The following is a 15,455-nucleotide window of genomic DNA, read 5'->3' as shown; positions in this document are numbered from 1 at the left end:
GTAAAAACCCAGGGCGCTAGAAATACAAACTCAATTCATTCAAAATCAAGCTCATCCAGACTCTGGTCACAAACCCTAGTGAGGTGCATGTGAGCACCAAGTAGGAGAGAGGGGGACAGGAGTTGAGACCAAGAGAAAGGGTGGGAAGGGGGCTCCCACAGGCCCCCTAGGGATCACCCTCACAGTGGTACCTCCACCTTCCCAGTGAAGACCTACTAGACCCTAACCTTTTGACCCCCACCCCATCCCTGGCCAGGGCTTTGAAGGCCAGTCCCAAATGGTTCTGCCCTCCCTTGCTCCATCTTCATTTGCTCAGGCTTCCAGCCTTACTCTTCTCTTCCTTCATACTCTTCTCTGTGATTAGTAGCAGGTTAGGGTTCTGTGTGAGCTGTGGCGAGGCTGGGGGTTAGGGGAGGCAAGGTGGAGTCGGGGTGAAGAGAGGAGAAGAAGAGCTGTGCAAGGATCCCTCTTTTCATGGGATCCCAAACTGTACAACCAGCTCCTCTTTTGCATCCACTCAGATCTGAGAAAGTACACTGTGGCATAAGCAGCTATCCTGGAGACATGCTGTAAGTTGGAGAGGGGGATGGGCTTCCTGGCCAGCACTTGGTGGGGCTGGCTGGTGAGAGATGGCAGCGGGGGCAGCTTCTTCCAGTAGATCAGGCTGCTGCTCAGCACAGCCGAGCGGGTGCTGTACTGCCTTGCGCAGTCCATGTACTCATGCTGCTCCATGCCCTGGGAGTCTGCAGCTGCAGACACACCAGTGATGTTGCTGGCTGTCTTAGCAAAGCTGGAGGAGAGCAGGGCCCGCTCATCTGTGTGAGTGGGAGGCAGGCTGTGGTAGTTGGGCTCACTCCATTGAGAGCTTTGGTGGGGGTCTGCTAGGGTCCAGCAGCAGCTTCTGTTCCTCTCAGTCCTGGTTCGAGTCCTTGTTCTGGCTGCTGTAGCAGCACCCATGGCCAGGGTGGGGCCGGGCACTGAGGACCTGCCGAGGAGGAACAATGTCTGTGGGGAGCCTTCTGGTCACATGACCCGTGGCTACATCCAGCAAGCAGTCACTTACCTCAAATATATTATTTTTTTAAATTATTTATTTATTTGAGAGAAAGAGAGAGAGTTGGGGGGAGGGCCAAAAGGAGAGGGAGAGAAACAGACTCCCAGCTGAGTGGGGAGCCCAATTCCTGGCTCAATTTCAAGACCTGGAGGTCATGACCTGAGTGGAAACTAAGAGTCCAACACTGAACCAACTAAGCCATCTGAGCACTCCATCAAATATATAATTTTTGCAAATACTTTTTCCCAGTTGGTGAGAGGGTTGGCTCTTGGTTTTTATAACAATGCCTTTAGCAAAGAAAAATTATTTTAATTTTAATGAAATCCAATTTGTCCTTTTTTACTTTTATGGAATTAGGTATTATTTTTATGAATTTTTGACTATCCTAAATTTCCAAAGATTTTTCTCCCAGATGTTTTATGAATTTTATATATCTTTTACATTTAAGTCAATCACCAGTTGTGACTAAATTTTTATATACACTGTGAAGTATAAGTCTATGTTCAATTTTTGCATCTGAATATCCAACTGTGACTGCACCATTTGTTGAAAAAACTTTCATATCTCCATTGATTTGCCCTTGAATTTGCTTTGTTAAAAAATATCAGTTGATCATATTTGTATAGGTCTATTTCTAAAATTTCTATTCTCTTCTTTCATCAAGGTGACTTTATTTTTAATCAACATCACCCCCTTGATTACTGAAACTTTATGGTAACTCTTAAATTTTGGTTGTGGGAGTCCCCCCATCTTTTTCTTTTTCCATTTGCTTTGAGTATTCTAGTGTTCTTTCTTTTTTTTTTTTTTTTTTGCCTTTTCATATAAATCATGGAGTCAGCTTATCTATATATATAAATCTCCTACCAGAATTTTGATTTGGAATGTATTGTCTATACTTAAATTGAGGAGATATTAACTATATTGATTATCCCAATAATGAACACAGTATTCTCTCCATTTATTTAGGTCTTCTTTGACGTTTTTAATCAATGTTTTGCACTATATAAATCCCATACATATTTTGTTAGATTTATATGTATTTTTTTTGTTGGTTTGTTTTTTGAAGGAGGGGCTATTGTAAAAGGTGCTTTTTCAAGGTTAGGTTTACAATTGTTGTTAGTTTATAGATATACAGTTGATTTTTGTAATTTGACTTTGTACCTTGCAACTTTTCTAACCTCCCTTACTAGTTCAAATAGGCTTCTTTTTGTAGATTTGATGGGGTTTATTGCATAGACAATCATGTTGCTTGCAAATAGGAATAACTTCATTTCTAATTTGTATGGCAGTTATTTCTTTTCCTTACTTTATTTCATTGGCTAAAACTTCTAGTAAAATGTTAAATAAGAGTGGTGAAAATGGACATTCTTGACTTTTTTCCTGATTCTGAGGGGAAAGAATTCAGTTTTTCAAAAGGAAGCCTAATGCTACCTGTAGATTTTTTGTAGATGTCCTTATTCAGACTGACAATGTCTCCTGTCATTCCTAGTTTGCTAACAGTTTGTATCATGAACTGATAATGACTTTTGCCTGATATGTTTTCTACATCTATTGATATGTTCATGTACTTTTTCTGTTAGGTCTTAAGCAGATTGGTAGAAGATGTAAAGAATCTCTTAAATGCACTTCGCAAATGTCAATTCTCTGTAAAATCTGATGGTAGAAAGCCAAAAACAATTCAACAAATATATTTCTATGTAGTTAAGATAATTAGGTTCATATGTGTAAGTCTTCTCATTATCAATTTAATAGATATTTGGCACAGACTATCTATGATAGTTCTAATCTTCTGGACTATAGGCCAAATCTTATCCAAAATGTTTTTGTCTTGGTCTATAAAATATTTCTTAAAAGTTCACTTAGAGTCTGGTATTTAAGCTTCAGAAGATTTCATTTCCTTTTCTGGATTTCTAGTTTCCCTTGGAAGATTTCACAAAACTAGACCTCATTGCTTTATGGCACCATCAGCTGGAGTTGAGTAGCAACTATCCCTGTTTTACAAAGGTGATAAAAGTGTCTATTTTACTATAGTACCCAGAATTCCCTGAACTGTTTTGCTCATTTATGTTATCTGTCTCACAGCTATAGGCTATGGAATTTGCAATTGCTGACTAGAACACTGGGTAGAAACTGGTTAATTCGTATGTTTTTAGTGAAAAATGAGTAGACTCTACAGAGTGAGATACTATTTTGTGCAATAGAATGTCTATTTTTTAAAAAAATGAATATATGTGGGTACCTGGGTAGCTCAGTCGTTAAGCGTCTGCCTTCAGCTCAGGTCATGATCCCAGCGTCCTGGGATCGAGTCCCACATCAGGCTCCCTGCTCGGCAGGAAGCCTGCTTCTCCCTCTCCCTCTCCCCCTGCTTGTGTTCCTGCTCTTGCTATCTCTCTCTCTGTCAAATAAATAAATAAAATCTTTAAAAAAAAAATGAATATATGCTATTGAAATTAACAATTCTAAATATTTTGGGAGAGAGTAGAAATTGACATGGGCAGTTGGTGTTATTATGGCCATGTGTATCAAAAATCCTAAAAATATCTTTGAACAATTAGTTCTATTTCTTGAGATTTACCTTAGGGAGATGATTATAGACATATATAAAATTTTATTAATGATTAAATTAATGACTATCACTGGGACCTAGAAAAAAATGGGGAAATGATGTTATCAGGCTAGCAAAATATCAATGATATAAAATCCTCCTACAAATTCCAGCCATTTTCAAATGCCCAGGAAATGGCCTTTATCACATTGCCAAAGCCTTGATATAAAATAAAACAAAAAATAAAACCTCTTGACCATGCATATTCCTTGAGTAAAACCAAACAATAGGCATAGATGGACACAAAGAAGATGCAAAAACTGCTTCCCATCAGATCACTCTCTGCCCCATGATTCAGGTCATAGGGTCTGTGCTATCCAGGAAACTCAGCACCTGCCCTCTTTGAATGGAATCTATATAGGGAATTAGCAAGAACTGAGGCCCTTTCGTTTCTACCTTCAAACCTATTCAGAGACAATAAATACAGAAGAAAACATGGTTGAATGCATATTTTCAAAAGAAAAAGCATAATGTGCATAACTGGAGATAGGACAAGCCTGGTGAGGAGTGCAGGCCTGTGGTTATACATCCATTATGTGCAAATTTCTGTACTGGAGAACTCTATATCCTACCTCTCAAGAATAAGGGAAGATCCATAACACCAGAGCCAAAGAACCCAATGAAGTCCAACAGACCCAATCTGGATAAATGTCAGCTGCATACAAGAAATTAAGTTGGGGTTATAGTCATCAACTTCAATTCTGTGTCTAGTTTTGAGAAGGCCAGTTGGAACAATCCTTAAATCTTGTCTTTCAGAAAACCTCAGGCCCAGCTTCCTTTTTAGTCAAAGAAAACTAATCCAAACAGAAAAAGGTAACAGCATGGGGACTATAAAAAATTCTGAACCAGAAAGTAACAGAAAAGCATAGCCTTGAATATTCAAAAGAGCATAATTTTAGAAGTAATTTGCATAACATTTATGTTCAATAATTTTTTTTAATTAACAAAAGTGTTTAGGCCTTTGGAGGTTGTTTTCAAGTTTTTCACATTAAAGATCATTTCTAAATGCTGACATTTCAATCTTGGTTTACTCTTTGACCCAAGAATTGAATAAAGGAAAATTCCTTTTTGTTAGATTATTGTGGCCTTTATTTATTTGTTATTATGTGTTTTTGTTGTTTGTACTGCATTGTGGTCAGATTTGGAGTCTCTAAAATATCTATTTCCTTTTGTCATTTAAACTTTTTTTATGTACTACTACCTGGTTCTTTTTCTAAATAATATACAGTTATTTGAAAAACATGCCTTTTTTGCTTAAAAGAAACCAAGTGATAGTGCATTATTTAATCCTCTATATTCATTTTAATGTTTCTACTTATGTCAGTAGCAGTGTATCATACTACAAACACATGAAAATTTCTTACTGTTACTTAATATTCAATCTTTCTGCATCATCTTAATAGTATATCTCCCAGAATTTAATTTCAGCAAATATATGTTGATCACTGATATGCTTGTCTTACCCATTTGACTTTAATGCCTTGTGTTTATTATACTTTCTTATATTTGCCTTCATTTACTTTTCTTATTTTATAATATTGACCAAGTTTTTGTTTACTTTTCATTTCAATGATATGTTACCAGTAATTATTTTTAATTTTATTACATATTTGAACATGTATTTTTCTGAAGTCATAGATAAACATTACGTAAATTCTTTCCCCAAATAAAACAAACCTGTGCTTGTGCCTTTTTTATTTGAAAAATTTAGGTATTTGCCGTATTTCTTCTCTCTTATCCTCTTTCTTTTTTTCCTTCTAAAACTCCTACTATACTTGTCTTAAATATCTTTTTTTCTTATTCTTTCTTAGATTTTATCACATAATAGTCATCTCTGTGTTTGCCAATGTTTTTTGAGAGAATTAATTGTTTCTAGTTTATCTAATTACAAATGCAATTTCCATCCTGTTTTTTAAAATTTCTACAGTCGTGCTTTTTTAGTTCCAAGAGAATACTCTTTCTTTTTAGGATATTCAGAGCAGCTTGATATATATTTTTTACTTAAATTTTTTTCTTGTCACGTTATTAAGGTTTAATTTACATATAAAATTCACCCTTTAAAAATACATAGTTTGACCAATAACCACCACTACCATCAAGATATTGAATGTTTCCATCACACCAAAAAGTTCCTTCATATCTACGTGCTGTCAAGTCTCTTCCCTCACCGGTTGGCGGGGCAACCACCAACCCAATTTCTCTCCTCACAAACTGGAGTTCCCAAAATGTTATATAAATTGAGTCAGACAGTATGTAGGCTTTTGTGAAAGGCTTCTTTCCCCTCATATAATGCTTTGAAGAATTATCCATGTTGTTGCATGTGTCAGAAGTTCAGGCCATTTATTGCTGAGTAGTATTCCATTGTATGGAGATACCACAATTTTTTTAATCCATTCACAGGTTATAGGACATCATTTAGAATTTTGTCTAGATTTTGACTATTATCTGTAAAGCTGCTGGTCATGTACTGGTGTTTGTGTAAACATAAGTTTTCATTTATCTTGACTAAATTTCTAGGGAGGGATTGCTGGGTTCCGTCCGTAGTAAGTATATGACCAACTTTATAAGAAACATGGCTGTAGTATTTTGCATTCCTACTGGAAATATAACTGATTTCGTGTTGCTCTACATATTCATTAGCACTTGCATTGTCAGGGTTTTGTTTTGTTTTTGTTTCATTTTTAGCCATTGCAGTGGATGGTGAGTAATATGTCCTTGTGTTTATAATTCATGTTTTAACAATAACTAATAAACAATGTTAAGCATCTTTTCATGTGTATGTGTGCTATTCATGAAATTACTTTGGTGATGTGTCCTCATGAAAGTCTAATATAAGGTAAGATCAATCCTTCCATCCCATTTGTTGAAAACACTATCTTTTTCATATCGAATAGCCATTGCCCCTTTGTAAAAATCAATTGATAATATTTCTCTAGGTCTATTAGTGGATTCTTCATTCTGTTACATTGTTTTAACTATTCTACTCAAAAGCTTACTGTTGTGATTACTATAGTTTTCTTTGGGCCATACTTTCCGGTTTCTTTGTATGCCTTATGATTTTTCATTGAAAACTAGATATTTAAATATTATTATGTGTTAACTCTGGAAATCAGGTTTTCCCCATCCCCCTGGGTTTGCCATTCTTGCTCGTTGAAGGCCGTTATTCGTTTGTTTCATTGTTTTTCCATTACATTCTTTTATTTCAATGGTTTTCCGAACCATCTTTGCAGACTTTTCTCCTACTTGTGTGTAGTCACTGTATTCTTTCCCCCTTTCGCTTGTTTTCAGCTAATGTTTTGACAGAGATTTCCTCGAAAGCTAGGAGCTACAACACACACATGCGCGTGTGCACACACACACATGCATACAAAGAAACACAAGGAAACAAACAAAAACAAAAAAAGTCTCCCAGTCTTTGCAGATTGGCTTTGAGCTGGAACACCATTTTAACACTTAGCCCAGACATTTATAATTCCAACTCAGTCTTTACTTCCTTTTTGCACTGACCCAAGAGATCAGCCAGAAGTGAAAGCTTGTGGTCTTCTCACATCCTTTCTGAGCAAGTGTCTTGCCCCGTACTGGTGTGTGGCATACACAGGGAATGAATACCTTCACTTCCCAAAGAAACTCTTTCCCCAGCTTTTCTTTCTCTCTTTGGCTGATCTACTATATTTTTAAAAATTTGGTGTTTTATATTTTATTCATGCTTCAAGTTCTCTGAAATTCTTGAATCTGTGGTTTGTTGTCTTTCTTAATTTTGGGAAAATTTCTTAGCCATTTCCTCTTCAAGTATCTTTCTCTTTTCTTTCTGGGATTTCAATTACACCTATGTTAGACCACTTTATATTTTCCCACGGCTCTTGTGCTGTCTGTTCTAGTTTTTTACTCTTCATCTTTTTGTATTTTAGTAAAGATAATTTCTATTAAAATGAGATTATTTTAAAAGACATACGGTTCTAGGAATCCTTTGAAAGTAGAAGCCAAGGAAGGCACCTGGGTGGCTCAGTTGGTTAAGTGTCTGTCTTTCGCTCAGGTTATGGTCTTGGCTCAGGTCATGATCCCAGAGCTCTGGGATTGAGCCCCGCGTCAGGCTCCTGCTCAGCAGGGAGTCTGCTACTCCCTCTGCCCCTCCCACTGCTCATGCTTTCTCTCTCTCAAATAAATAAATAAAATCTTTAAAAAAAATAAAGTAGAAGCCATGGAAGAAGGATCACCATATGAATCCTAATTTTAGGAACCACCGCCACAGAATCAATGTAACAATGCAGGGAGGAAGAAGCAAAAAAATGCCTCAACAACTCTCTCCTCTAGCCCTCCAATCTTCTGTCAGTACCTGCTGGTGGCTAAATCCAACTAAAGCCTTATGCAAAAGATGACTGAGTAATGTATGCTACAGATCATGCTCCAGGGATACGGAGCACCACAGAAAAGGATAGGCAGTAGATGGAGGAGAGAATAGAAATTGCCATCATTCTTGTCAATCTGAAGATACAAAATAATGTATCATCATAGTTTAATTTTTAATACTTCTGTTATGCAGGAGGTTGACATCCTATATGTATATGGTCGTATTTACTTACTTTCCTGAGGCTGTTATTTGCCAAGATTTTCTTTGTAGCTGAAACAATGTTCTATTTTTATAAAAATATCTATGATTACTTAGAAAAAATACTGTAATATCTACTTTCATATAAAAATGGGTAGAAGCAGATATGAATATAGATAAAAAAAGAGGGATACACACACACACATTTTTCTAAGTTTGTTGTGGCAAATTACCACATACTTCGTGGCTTAGAGCAACTGAAATTTATTCTCTTGTCATTGCCAGTAACCGTTGACATTCCTTGGCTTATAGCTTCATCACAGAGTATCTGCCTTCATCTTCACATGGCCTTATGCTCTGTGTGTTTTTCTAAATAAAGTAACATTAGCAGAGATTTGGTATGAATATCTTTTGGGAACCATTTTTCAGCCTGTCATTTATCATATATACATCTCAAACAGGCCCACCTTAATAATTATGCTATTCAGTTCTTTTATTCCTACCCATATTTTTATCTACTTGATGTATCATAGCATGAGGTAGGTGAATTAAAATCATGTATTTTAATATTTTGCAATTTGTCCTTGAATCTCCTGTAATTTCTGCCTTATGGATATTGCCACTAAGTTATTTGGTGTAGAAAAATGTATAATTATATCTTCATTATGGATTCCACATGTCATTGTTATAAAATGTCCTTCTTATGATTTTTATATAGTGTTCAAATTTCTTATAGTGATATTGTGACTCCCTGCATTATTATTTGAATTTATCTGTTTTATCATTGCCCCATCTTTAATTTTCAAATATTTTGAATCACTTTGTTTTAGATTTAGTTTTTTGACATACAGCATATAATTTTATATTCTGGGCAATTGAAAAAGTTTTCAAGAGGTGAGTGTGAGTTTCATTTATTTATGTAACAGGTAGATTTTATCATAATTATAATATTTTATGTTATATATTTTTTATTATTTTTTTCAAGTATCAGGCACCTCTCACATAACCTCATATCTTTAAACTCACCTGCCTCTTGCTCTAGCTGCTGCTGTACCTAGGCACAAGCCCATGTGCCTTAGCCCATCTCCAACACTGCACCACTTGCCTGTTACTGCAAAGTTTCACTGCTAATTCCACCATGGGACCTTGCTGGAAACTTATGTGTCAGAAACCTAGAGCCATTTGGTTTCTGTTGATTTTTTAAAAAATATTTCTTAGCATTCACAGTTGTATTGTTAAATATAATTTACCTGGTGTCTTTTTACCTGTGCAACTACTAAAGCTGAGGAAATTATTACATGTGTACCACCTCTCACCTTCTTTTCCATTTTCCTTCATATCTATTTTTAAGGAACTCTTTTCAAAGAAGTCAAAATTTAATATGCCTACTTCCTGTTTTGTCACCATAATCTTCCCTTTCGTTTTGGTCTTGCTTCTACATTTAAGTAGTCATTGTTCACAGCCAAGCCCCTCTCTGTAATGTTCAGTCATCTTTACTTTGGCTGAAGGTTGTCCTCAGTAGATTCCCCAAAAGGGGATCAAGAAATATATTTCTCATGTGTGAATGTTTACAAGTGTATACAGCTTTTACATTTGCATTACAGATTTCATGTTATATAAAATTCTTGAGTCCCTCTTTCCCCTGGGGATTGTGTATGTTTTGCTCTAATATATTTCTGTGAAAGTCTTCATATATATATTTTTCCTTATAAGTCATTTATTCTTTTTGCTTAAATGCTTAAATAATTCACTTAAAATTTCTGATAGCTAGAAATTTTTCCCCTAAAAAGTTTTTTTTTTTTTTTCAAATTTAAGAAACTTTTCTTCAATTGTATGTTCTGTGGGTCTGTTATATTACATCTCCTTTGTTATCCTGTTTCTATAATTATCTCTCTAACTCAGATTAAGGTTTTAGTCATTTCTATTTTATTTTTCCAGGCTTTCCCATTTCTATTCTCTATAGTCCTAAATCTGTATTCTACAGTGATTTTTTTTGGTCTGAGTTCTTTCTATGCTCATCCATGTTTCTTTATGTTTAAGTTTTCCCCACCACATATTTCCTGACCTCTTCCAGTTAGCATTTCATTTCTGCCAATTATTCCACTATTTCTTCTTTGAGCTCTTGTAAATTTTATTTATACTTTCGCTTCATAGAGGCAGTTGACTCACTAAGGGTTTTTGTATTGTTGTTGTTGTTGTTGTTGTTTTAATTCATTGAAAAAATATTAGGTCACAATTTTCTTCTTTGTGACATTTTTTCTGGTATTTTTCTTCTGCTCTCCAGCTTCTCGATTCATTTGAATATGTCCTGTGCTGTTTTATTTTTGATTCCCCATCTTTGAAGAAGAAGAGTTATTTCTGAACCACCTATTTATAGGAGTTTCTGGGGAAAAGGTCTATGGTTGTGTTTCATGCTGGCAGCAATTTTCCTTAAGATGAAGGATTTGGTGCATGAATCCTTTAAACTTTCCCTTTTCCCTATCCAGCGGATATATGAAGCTGTAGATTTGTCTGCATAACAAAGTCTCCTTATCCCCCGCGTCACATAAATTGGCTGCTTCCAGAAAATGTGGCTTACCTGTGTTGGAGTTCCCATACATCCTCACCTCCCCTCCTTTTCAGTCCTGAAATTGATCCAGAGAAGCTTCCTCCTAGGGTCTGCAACTTCAACTCTTTTCTTCTGTGGTAAACACACTTTGTTCAGTGTTTTATAGGCTAAACCAAAATTTATCATTTAAATGTAGACAAGTTTTGATTAATCGAAATTCAAGTGGATGCCAGCACTATCGAGCTGGAAGGTTCTGCTTTGGATCTACCAAGTGCTCCCCATCCTCATTATCCACCAACAAAAGAAACAATACAGCAGTGGAGGGCCAACGAAGGCCACCCTTCAAATCACTGCAGTGTGAACTGCTTAGATGGTGTGAATAATATTTCATTGTGATCCAATCTTCAAATTTTCACCATCTTCCTTCTTCTGTTCAAACTGTTGAGATGTGAGACATAGGACAGAATTAAAAGGCCAGATATTTTCAGTCCTTTGATGAGTAAATGCGGATGAGCTTGTCCACTCTTTATCTTGGTTCACTGTTGTAATACAGAAGGAGAGGCGAAAATATCAACTTGACTGTTGTGAAATCATCAAAAAGGCATGGCATCTCGGGGCGCCTGGGTGGCTCAGATGGTTAAGCGTCTGCCTTCGGCTCAGGTCATGATCTCAGGGTCCTGGGATCGAGTCCCGCATCGGGTTCCCTGCTCAGTGCAGAGCCTGCTTCTCCCTCTCCCTCTGCCACTCCCTCTGCTTGTGCTCTTCTGTCTGTCTATCTGTCAAATAAATAAATAAAATCTTTAAAAAAAAAAAAAAGGCATGGCATCTCTGGCTGTTTATTTTTTTCTCCCATCACGGTGTAGGAAAATTTCTGTAAAAATTATGTTCTAGTAAAATAAAATATGTTATTCTAATATAGAGAATTGGGTGGATTAATGTGTCCTATTCAGGAGGAGGCTAGTGATATGGCATTCTTTAAAAAATGTATAGAAAATTGTGAAGTTAATTTTACTTGTTTAATTGTAAATGGCAAAGGAATAGCAGTCGAATTATAAATGTTCCAATAGGAATAAATGAATTTTTAAGAAATTGTTAAAAAGATGTAATAAATGAATTTATTTGAACCCGACAAATTTTGATAGTTAAAAAGAGAAATTTATAATTATAATCACATGCTTCTTCACTGCTGTTTCAGAAACTTGAAAGAAAGTAAAAAATCAAAGAGAACATAGTGTTAGGGCTAATGACAGTGAAGCAGAATTCAATTGTATTTCTCTATATCACAATTTACACTTAGTAAGACAAAAACTATATTATTTATAATAGCATTTAACCCATAAATTATATGGAAATCAATCTAACAAAAGCTGTGAACTCTATTGAAACACATAAAACTTCATTACGACACACTTACAACAAATAAGTGGAGAAATATCACATTTTTGGATGTAAGGCAAAAAACGTTATAAATATACCAAATCTCCATCAAATTTATTTCAATATTCAATGCCAGCATTTTTTTCTCTGGTGGAATTTGACAAAGTAGTTTTTAAATTAAAATGGCAAAATAATAATAAAAATATTTTAAAGAAAAAGAAAATCAAGGTGAGAAGACTTAGTCTCAAGACATTCTGACATTTTTATTATGAAGTTCTAATCATATAGAGATTATGTAACAGAAGTAGGAATAGAAAATATGGCACAAAAGCATAAGAAAACCAAGAAAAAGGCATACATATATGGAATTTTGATATATGACAGAGGGACAAGGTAGATCAATGGAAAATGTGAATATTCCAATAAATGGCACTGAGGAATTGAGTGCCATTTGCAGAATTAAACTGGTTCCTGTCTCACACTTTACAAAAAATCTATTCCAGATAAGTTAAATTATGGAAAAAAAGTATGAAGCTTTTAGAAGATATTATAGAATTATATATTCAAGATCTCAAGATAGTAAATGATTTCTTAAACAAGACACAAATAACAATAGCAATAAAAGAAAATTGATAAATCTGTGTAAGACAAATTGTCTTTTAATCAAAGACAGCAAAGGAGGAATGCAAAAACCAACAGAATACAAGACATTTAAATAAAGGATTAGAATCAATATAATAAAACTCCTTCAAATGAAAAAAAGAGAAAGAAAACAATTGAAAATGCAGCTCTAAGAGGAAAAAGACCTTCACAAAAGTGGATTTCTAAATTGGCGAGAAGAATATGAAAAATAGGGTGCCTGGGTGGCTCAGTCATTAAGCATCTGCCTTCAGCTCAGGTCATGATCCCAGGGTCCTGGGATTGAGTCCCACATTGGGCTCCCCCCTCGAGGGCAAGCCTGCTTCTCCCTCTCCCACTCCCGCTGCTTGTGTTCCTGCTCTCGCTATCTCTGTCTCTGTCAAATAAATAAATAAAATCTTAAAAAAAAAAAAAGAATATGAAAAATAGCTTAATGCTCTTGCTCATATCATTGCAAATTAAAATCATGATGAGAGTGCACACTTATCAACTGAAGTTGAAATAGCTGGCAATACCAAGTGTTGGTGAGAATATGGAACAATCCAGCTTTCCTCCACTATGGTGGTGATGTATACTGGTAGAACATTCTAGAAAATAGTCTGTGTCACAGAATGAAATTGAAAAATATACATATGTATAACCCAGAAAATTCACTTCTAGACATCTGTCCAAGGAGGCTTTCACATGTGCTTTGGAAAACATATCCATGAATGTCCATAGTATTACTGTCAACAAAGGTGAGCACAGTGAAATAAATAATAAATAGTGGTATAACCACACAGCATGGATCTCACCAACATAATTTTGAATAAAGAAACAAGATACAAGAAAGACCACATTATTCTATTAATACAAAATTCAAAAGCAGACAAATCTAAATTCTGTGGTTTACAGGTACATAATTATATGGTAAAATTATAAAGAAAAGCTAGGAACTGATTATCACAAAAGTTAAGACAGTGGCCCCTCTAGATAGGGAGGGGGTTATTTTAAACTTTGTAGCAGAAATCATTTTGGAGGAGGGACTTGAGGGCATTTGCTTGAGTGTGAGCAGTATACTATATCTTGTTCATTTTAGTTTATCGTTACTTTGTCCATATGTGTTTTATTTACCCTTTATAGTATATGTTTATATTTCATAAAAATGAAAAAGCAAAATATTCACAACCATTAAAAAGATATGTGGCTGGGTGGCTCAGTTGGTTAAGCGTCAGCCTTCTGCTCAGGTCCTGATCCTAGGGTCCTGGGATCCAGCCCCGTATTGGGCTCCCTGCTCAGTGGGGAGTCTGCTTCTCCCTCTGCTCCCCACCCCTGCTCGTGCTTGCGCTCTCTCTTTCTGTCTCTCAAATAAATAAATAAAATCTTAAAAAAAAAGAAAAGACATGTCATTGAGGACTAACCCTGAAGTTATATATGAATTTATGGAGCAAAATATAAATGTTATTTGGCTTCTCTTTAATGTCCCTTCAGTAACTGAAGAGCTGGGCCAATTGCCAGGTTGCAAAAGTCAATACAGAAAAGATTTACTTGTCTCACACATAATCTTTAAATTCAAAATAATTCTAACCACAATCTCAAGAGACTTTGCCAGGGAGGTTGACAAACAGGTTCTAAAGTTTACTTGGAAACATCAAATTTTAAGTATAGCCGAAATCATTCTGAAAAGGAACAAATACATTTTGGTACTGAAAATGTTACTTCCATAAGGAACAACTTTTGTTACCTTTAAAATGAAGTCAGAGACACTTCAAGTCCTTTACAGCTCACAGAATGTGAGAGAATACTTTCATTTTCTTTCTTCAAAAGATCTCTGAAGCAGGAAAATATAAAACTTCCTTTAGCATCCCATGACTTTGAGTTTGGGAAGTTATTTTTGAGGCCTGAACTAAATCCCTTATCCTTAAGCTTGTGTCTTATTCTGTCACCATTCTTTGTGTTCTAAGGCTTCAATTTCTTAAAGACTCTTACTAAGTTTTCATTACTTTTTCCCCTCCCAATGGGAAAAAAATAGTGACTCCAAAACTTTCCCTTATTTTCATACCTCTGCCATTTTCCAAAATTTTCCTTCTTTTGATTGTGTTTCTCCCAAACCCGAGGGGGGCAGGAGGGCGGTGAGAGGGTGAAGAGTAGATAGAGGGCAGAGGATATACGGTAGGGGCAGAGGAAATTTGGTTTTGAGGAGGGTGTCCTCGCAATTACTGGTCCTGCAAGTTTGAACAGCATTATAAATAGGAAGGAGTGTTATAATAAACAATAATCTCATTTTCCAAGTTTGCTAAACTCAAGCCAATGGCATGTTTATAGAACATAATGTATGAGTAGCACTATATGATTTCCTGTTTGTTTTCACATACATTATTTCACTTTCTTCTCTCAATAGCTCTTTGAATTGATGACTGGTGTTTGACACCCATTGATGAGGGCACTCAAAGTGTTGACATGATTTGGCCAAGGTCACTAGAGCAGAGCAGAACAAGCTCTAAAACCATGTCTTCTTTTACCTGATACTCTTTCTTTTTCATATATTCAGGTATTCATTTTATATATCAAAGTTCCAGCATCACAGAATCATTTGGATAACCTCCTAGCATTTATGTGAAGCATTACATTTTTAGGTCAAGTGATTTCTCTTGTGGAAGAGTGTACTTCCTGCTACCACATTTACTGTACATATACTGTATTTGTA

At 35.7% G+C, this 15,455-nt stretch overlaps 1 pseudogene; it reads right to left on the bottom strand.

The window, feature by feature from the left end:
- Positions 1–472: 472 nt before the first annotated feature.
- The window catches only part of LOC116643236, a 31,133-nt pseudogene continuing 16,150 nt past the window's right edge, over positions 473–15,455 (bottom strand).

Source organism: Phoca vitulina, unplaced genomic scaffold (genome assembly GCF_004348235.1).
Source record: "Phoca vitulina isolate PV1807 unplaced genomic scaffold, GSC_HSeal_1.0 scaffold25, whole genome shotgun sequence".
Classification (NCBI taxonomy): domain Eukaryota; kingdom Metazoa; phylum Chordata; class Mammalia; order Carnivora; family Phocidae; genus Phoca; species Phoca vitulina.
The sequence above is the reverse complement of the archived record's forward strand: the minus strand, read 5'-3'. Positions and strand labels throughout refer to the sequence as shown.